Raw genomic sequence first — 7450 nt, forward strand, 5'->3', positions numbered from 1 at the left:
AAATACATCAAGAGGAAGTCAAAACTAGGACTTTAGGTCAAGGTTCAATTGAACCATTTAGCTAGTTTTGGATTTTGTGTCAATCTTGGGATTGGTGATAGATATATTTTTTAATATATTTTTCCCAAGTAGACAAGGGTACAATAGACCTTTCCACAAAATTTGGGGATTTTTGGAGGTCTAGGGAATTACTGGTGCATTTCTGAAGTTGGCCTGAAAAGGTTGATTTTTTCAGAAATAGGGTACCAGTCGACTGGTGCAGATACCAGTCGACTGGTAACAGTGTTTTTGAGCACAGAATGTCTCTGTAAGCTCATTTTGTTGATACCAATCGACTGGTGAGGATACCAGTCGACTGGTAACAGTGTTTTTCGACCACAGAATGCTTCTGTAAGGTTGTGTCGAAGGGGGCAGTCGACTGGCACTTAGGGTAGTCGACTGATACCAATCTGAAATTGTTTTCAGCATTGGTTTGTGACCATGTCAACTCGCTTAGATGTATGGGATCCAAGGGGGATTAATACATGAGTTTAGGGTCAGTTTGGATGATAAGTTTTCAACAATTGGGATATTGTTGGAGAACTTTTTGGATGTTAGGCAAAGGGGGAGAAGTAAGGTTTAGTTGGGAAAACCTTAAGTTCCTTTGCGTAGGGGGAGCCTTGGGATAGGTTCTTAAAAAGCCCTGTGATAAAATCCTAGCTCAATGGGGAGCATAGGTGTAGGGGGAGCCTTGTGATAGGTTCTAATACATGTTGGCATTTTGTTTCGACGGTTGCCAAGTGTGTAGCCTTGGCAACGTAAGTCCATTCGGCGGTTGCCAAGTGTGTAGCCTTGGCAATGTAAGTCCATTCGGCGGTTGCCAAGTGTGTAGCCTTGGCAATGTAAGTCCATTCGGCGGTTGCCAAGTGTGTAGCCTTGGCAACGTAAGTCCATTCGGCGGTGTAAGTCCAAGTGTGTAGCCTTGGCATCGTAAGTCCATTTGTTTTTAGCATGTTTATTTGCTATATGTTTTCCCTAACTTAAACGTATTGCCAAACACCAAAAAGGGGGAGATTGTTGGAGCAATCCCAATGGTCCGCGGGACCATGTGTTTTGGTGTTTGGGCAAAGGGTTTAAGTTAGGTTTACCCTCGTTATTTGATATGTGTACTTGAGTTGTGCAGGACTGCAGGTGACACATGTGACTCAGGTTGACGGCTTCGGGTCCGGTGAAGGATGGAGCATCCGAGGGACCGTGGACAAGGCAGCAAGGACAAGGGCCGAGGGAAGCGACTTCGAGGCATACGCGAAGGATGGCATTGGGGACGAGCCGCGGGCTTGGATGCATCCGAGGGACGAGAGCCAAAGGAAGTAGGCTTGAAGGCAAGAGGTCAAGGCTGCAAAGAAGAGTCAAATGAGTCGTGAGGGTACGAGTGCATGAGAGATTGTACTCGGAGTAAAATCCTAGTTTTAGGGTTTTACTGTAGCGGCACTGTAGCCGTACTGTAGCAGTCGACTGGTGTATGGACCAGTCGACTGATGCACTGTAGCAGAGCCGTTGAGATAGCCGTTGGGCTGGCACCAGTCGACTGGTGCAAGGACCAGTCGACTGGTAACGGGCAAATCAGGTTCTGATTTGTTCCAAGCTCTATAAGAAGGAGCTTGGTATGGCCGGCCAAGGCGACGAAATTAGACTTGGTTAAGGTCTAATTAGTAGTCTACAAGTGCTCAAGTGTTTGTGGAATCCAAGAGGTCTTGGTGTGTTGTGGTGAGGTTTCTCCACCCACAAGGAGCGACTTGAGATAGCCGGAGTTTCCGGGGGCTAATCCACCGAAGGATCGGGATCGTCCACCTTACGGACAGCCGTGGAGTAGCAGCATCATCTCCGAACCACGTTAAACAAACGTGTAGCGTTTTGCATTTCCATTCTTGTACTTAGTGTTAAGCTTTCGTATTCGTATTTGTATTCTTTGTATTCCGCTGTGTTAACGAATAAGTAGGAAGCAAGTGATTTGGGGGCGCCGTCTATCCAACCTCCCTTCAAGCCGGCCACCGATCCTCCAACAAATTCCCCTGTGTTTCTGTGTTTGTGTTTCTTTATTCCGCTGCGTATTTTACTCTGATAGTTTTACTAATCGAACGAAATAGTCGCGAACGCTATTCACCCCGCCTCTAGCGCTTCTCGATCCAACAATTGGTATCAGAGCGGGTTCACGTTGATCTGGTGCAACCACCAATCATGTAATTTTTTTTCGCGGTGTTTTAAATTTTTCGGAGTCAACTGAAATTAGTATTATTACTATATTCCAGTTTTTTTTCGTTCGTATCGATCTCGCTCGAGGTTGGTGGGTTGGTGCAACACCACTTGAGTTAGTTCTTTTTCAATTCTATACTCCCACTCTACTAATCCAAGACTTAGTCTTGGGACATTTTTTTTTCTTATTTCTTTTGCATATTCTCTCAATGGCCCAACAAGAGGGTTTCAGCACCGTTCGTCCCCCCCCCCTCTTCTTGGGAGAAGATTTCGGGTACTAGAAGGGACGAATGGAAACCTACCTAAAAATCCAATTCTAAACCTGGATGATAATCAAGACTGGGATACAACTACCAACCGACGATGATGGCAAGCCTACACCCTGCAAGAAATGGGAGCCATCCCTAATCAAGAAGGTGGAAGCTGACGCCAAAGCTACCTGCACCCTCCAGTGCGGTCTTACCAAGGAGGAGCTCAACAGAGTCAACCCATTTTCAACCGCAAAAGAGTTGTGGGAGAAACTGATAGAACTCCACGAGGGCACCTCCGATACCAAGGTAAGTAAAAGAGATCTTTTACTTAATAAACTATATAATCTGAAAATGCAGGAAGGTGAGACGACAAGTTCTCTACATGCAAGAATTCAAGACATCCTGAACTCTCTCCACGGAATAGGGCAAAAGGTAGAGAATCGGGATGTCATAAGGTACGCACTAAATTCGTTTCCAAGGAGCACATTGTGGGCATCAATGGTAGATGCCTACAAAGCCTCCAAGGATTTATCTTCAATAAAGTTAGATGAATTATTCTGTGAGTTTGAATTACATGAGCAGACTAATGCACAGCCAACCGAGAAGGGGGTTGCTTTGGTTGCAGGTACCAGTCGAATGCGTGAACCGAAACCGCGACGAAGAACTGAACCAGAGTCAGAAGAACCTGACTCAGATGATGAAGATGAAGAACTAACAATGGAGCACATGAACCTTGTGAAGAGACTCTACAAGAAGAAGAAAGGCTTCAACAAGAAGGACCTAAAGAAGGCATTCCAATCCGAGGCCCAACCAAGTTCTAAGGTAAAGTTCAAAATGATCTGCTATGGGTGCAACCAGAAGGGGCACATCAAGGCCAACTGCCCTAATCAAAAGGATGCGAAGAAGCAAAGAAGGAAGAAGGCCCTAAATACGACGTGGCCCACTACAACAAAAATCCTCATAGACATCAGTGGAACAACAACGGTTTTAAGCAAAAACTGATGTCTTTGAGTATTTTACACCGGTTTTTCCAAAAATCGGTGTCTATGAGCGCAGATTTTTGCTCATAGACATCGGTTTTTTTAGCCGATGTCTATGAGCACCCATTTTTCATTAATAGACACCGGTTTTAACAGCGGTTTTTAAAACCGGTGTCTATGATAATTTTCTTGTTCTATCTACGAAATCAGATAGTAAAAAATTATTGTTAAAAGTGATGTTAATGAACCAAAATAAAATAATTTAATTTTCCCACCAATACTTAGCTAAAATTTTCAACTCTTCCCTCTAACCTAAACCTATATGACGCCGTCCACGGGAGGCAGAGAGAGAGAGCCATCTTCGGGTGACTCACCTTCTCCGCCTCTATCTTCTCCTCCCCTCCCATCGCCGACCCAATCTCGACCTCCTTCATTCTCCCAATTCGAAGCAGACAGAAACAGAGATCGGAGATCTGTGCTTCCGATTCACCGCTCGATCCGCCAAGATGCAGATAGGTTTCGAGAAGGCGTCGTCCCTCGATCTCTTGTCGGTCGTCGTCGCCTCCCTCTTCGACAGATATGGGCTCGATTTCGGCACTGGGGATGCGTTCATGGAGAACCGGCTGTTGATCGTCGTCTTAAGCATCGTCATCGCCGTGCTTGTCGGTTGCGTGGCAATCTTCTTCGTCTGGTGATCGAGCGGAAGGAAGCCCGCTGAGCCGCCGAAGCCGCTAGTGGTGAAGACCCAGATGGATACAGAGGAGGACCAAGGGAAGAAGAAGGTCACCGTCTTCTTCGGGACGCAAACCAGGACGGCTGAGGGGTTCGCGAAGGTTAGAGTTTTTATCCGAGTAGTTCATTTTTTGAATTTTTCTCCCATGATCTTAGATTTTCCCCCCTTCTAGGCGCTGGCTGAGGAGGCAAAAGCACGGTACCCTAATGCCATATTTAAAGTCATGGATATCGTAAGATTATCTTCCTTCTGTTTCAGATAATTGGAAATACTACTGATTAATTGACTGATCTGTAGTTAGTTTCCTCAATTATAGGACGAATATGCTACTGAAGATGATGAGTACGAGGAGAACCTGAAAAAGGAGAGCTTGGCTTTGTTCTTCTTGGCTACGTAAGTTGAAAGCCAGGAATTTTTTGTTTTTATAAACGATCAGTTTCCTCAAAGTTGGAGTTGATCCCTTTGTTTTCTTTAGGTATGAAGATGGCGAGCCTACTGATAATGCTGCCCGGTTCTACAAATGGTTTACAGAGGTTCTGGAAACATGCACATTTAGTTAATCTATTCTACCAATAATCCTTTTGCCTTGATCGATTGTTGATTATTAGTTTTTATAGGGGAAAGAGAGAGGAACCTGGTTGGAAAATCTTCAATTTGGTGTGTTTAGTTTGGGCAATCAGCAATATGAACATTTTAATCAGGTTTGGCATGATGAAATTGTCAGTATTCTTTTTGTGGGAATTGCTTGGCTGATATATTTGTGTATTGTGTCCTTGCAAAGGTTGCTGTGGTGGTCGATGAACTGCTTCATGAGCAAGGTATATAGTTGATTTATTTAGTTTGTGATTTGACTAAGTCACATATGCTCCTAAAGATGATTTTAAATCCTATCTTCAGTTGCAAGCTCAAAGTTCATGCATTTCATTTTTCTAGAGAATTTAACTTGTTTTGTAGACTAATTGTTACTCTAAAAACTTGTAAAGTCAACATGGTATGAGGAGTTACTAAGAAATAGTTGAGTAGTCATGTTATTTGTGAGTTTCATACATACAACTGTAATGTAGTAGTCATGTGCAAGTTTGTAGATGTGTTTAATGAATTTAAGCATCATTCGTACTTGGATATTCTTCTATATTTTTTTTCCTCTGCATAGGCGCCAAGCACATTGTCCAAGTGGGGTTGGGAGATGATGATCAGGGTATTGAGGATGACTTCTCTGCATGGTATGTAGTATCAGCAAACTTTTATGCATGCCATCCAAATTTCAATGTCGGCTACTGCTATTTTTTAGTTTTCTATTTTTTTTCTCTTTTGCCCATCATTATCTCATTACTCCTTTGTGGAATATGAAATATCAACTGTACTTTCAGGAGGGAGCTTCTTTGGCCGGAGTTGGATAAGTTACTTCAGGATGAAAATGAGACAGGTGCATCTACTCCTTATACAGCTGTCATTCCTAAATATCGGGTTGTATTTGTCAAGCTTGAAGAAGTTCCATATCTGGACAAAAGTTTGAGTTTTGCAAATGGCCATGCTATTCATGACATATAACATCCATGCAGGTAGAGATGCTCTTTACAAAGACAAATTTGTTGGGTTTCTCTACAAGCCTTTGTTGTCATTGCTAGTCTTTTGACATCCTTTGGTATTCATGCTAGCCTCTTGGTTCATCTTCAAGTCAGATGTATATGAATGCTTACTCTGTGATGCCAAAATTTGACTGTCTTGGTAATAATGCTAAAAGAATATAGCTTTGCTGAACTCCATTTTGCTTCATCATGCTTTAGTTATTCAGATGGTATAGCTAATTTACTCCTTCAGCACACAGTTTTATGGAAGGTGGCTGGAAAACTAATCATGCCAAAACCAAAGGGCTTAACATCTGAGATTAAAAAAGCTCCGTCATCTGGACTTAAGTGGTCCTTTTCTCCTGGGACTAACCTGCTATCAGGTGGTGCTGCAAAACTTGAAAAAGAGTCTAGGCAAAAACTAAATGAGTTTTCCAAGGAACTTAGAACATTCAGAAGTGTTGACTTGTCAGGTTAGCACACTAAACTTGTTAGAATGTATCTACAACAAGTGATTACAGTTGTTCACTCTATAACTGATTATTTCTAAATCTAATATCTGGTAATGAATATGCTGAGATAACTTTTTCAGGGGATTAAACTTACATTTACTTTACCAAGGTAATGGAATACTTGTAGATATTTAACAAATTCATGATTCTATTAGGTCGTAACTTTGGTGATGATGGTCTGTTTTTTCTTGCTGAAAGCCTTGGTTACAACAGGTTAGTTCTTTTCCTTCATTTTCCATAACCTTACTTTTTTTCTTGTTCCTACTTGTAAACTATTACTAAACCAGACTCTTAAAGGTATGACATTACTAAAGCAAGACATTTAAGCATAACTTTTTTTAGTGTCGTTTAGCATCTCATTAGTTTTTTTCCAAGTCTCAGGCAGCAGAGGAAGTTGATTTTTCTGGCAATGGGATTACAGCAGTTGGCCTAAAGGCACTTGATGGTGTTCTTCAGACGAATACCATGCTTAAAACTGCAGTTTTTGTGAGATAATCAAGACTCTTTCACATGCCCACAGTTTTCCCTTTTGTTTTTGGGGAATGGAAAGCAAATTAGAATACTAATTCTGATCACATTCTTTTTGCAGTTCAACTTTGGCCTTCTTCCTCCACCGGCAGCCAGTGACAAAGCCCTCACAGAACCTTGCTTTTCAATATGCCTAAGTGCTAGCCGCCGCAAAGATCTTGGTACCAACAAATTTAAACAATGTCCTACAGTTTAAATGTTCAGATGTATATTTTACCTTCTCTTTTCCCCCCCCTCCAAATGTAACTTTCATGTTCTAGGAATGCATCCATGGTTTTTGAAAGCGCTTGAACTAGCTATGGATCAAATATATTTATGGTAACTGGTTCTTCAGCCAATTATCTACACTCAGTGATTCCTTAAAATTGTTTGGTATTAACGCACAACAAATAAAATTGTAATTTAGAACAAAAAGATGATTGTAATTTAGTTTTCATTTCTTATGAAATTTGCATCAAGTTACATTGTTTATTTTTTTTGGATTTGTTTACCAGTTTAGGTGTTGGACTGAGGCACAGAATTTCGATATTCAGTTTCTTATTTCTTTTGGCGAATTTGAATCAGGATAGGATACAAATTGTTAGTTCTTTAATACTCATGAAATTCTATGCATGGCTACATTGTTTATTGTTGAATCTCACTGTCT

At 41.7% G+C, this 7450-nt stretch overlaps 1 long non-coding RNA gene across 1 annotated transcript; it reads left to right on the forward strand.

Moving 5' to 3' along the window:
• Positions 1-4974: 4974 nt before the first annotated feature.
• LOC122006309 lies at positions 4975-5645 on the forward strand. Its single transcript, XR_006118674.1, has 3 exons — positions 4975-5014; positions 5350-5419; positions 5567-5645. It is a non-coding gene; the product is annotated as an uncharacterized LOC122006309 (long non-coding RNA).
• Positions 5646-7450: the final 1805 nt, after the last annotated feature.

This window comes from Zingiber officinale, chromosome 1A (assembly GCF_018446385.1).
Source record: "Zingiber officinale cultivar Zhangliang chromosome 1A, Zo_v1.1, whole genome shotgun sequence".
Taxonomy (NCBI): domain Eukaryota; kingdom Viridiplantae; phylum Streptophyta; class Magnoliopsida; order Zingiberales; family Zingiberaceae; genus Zingiber; species Zingiber officinale.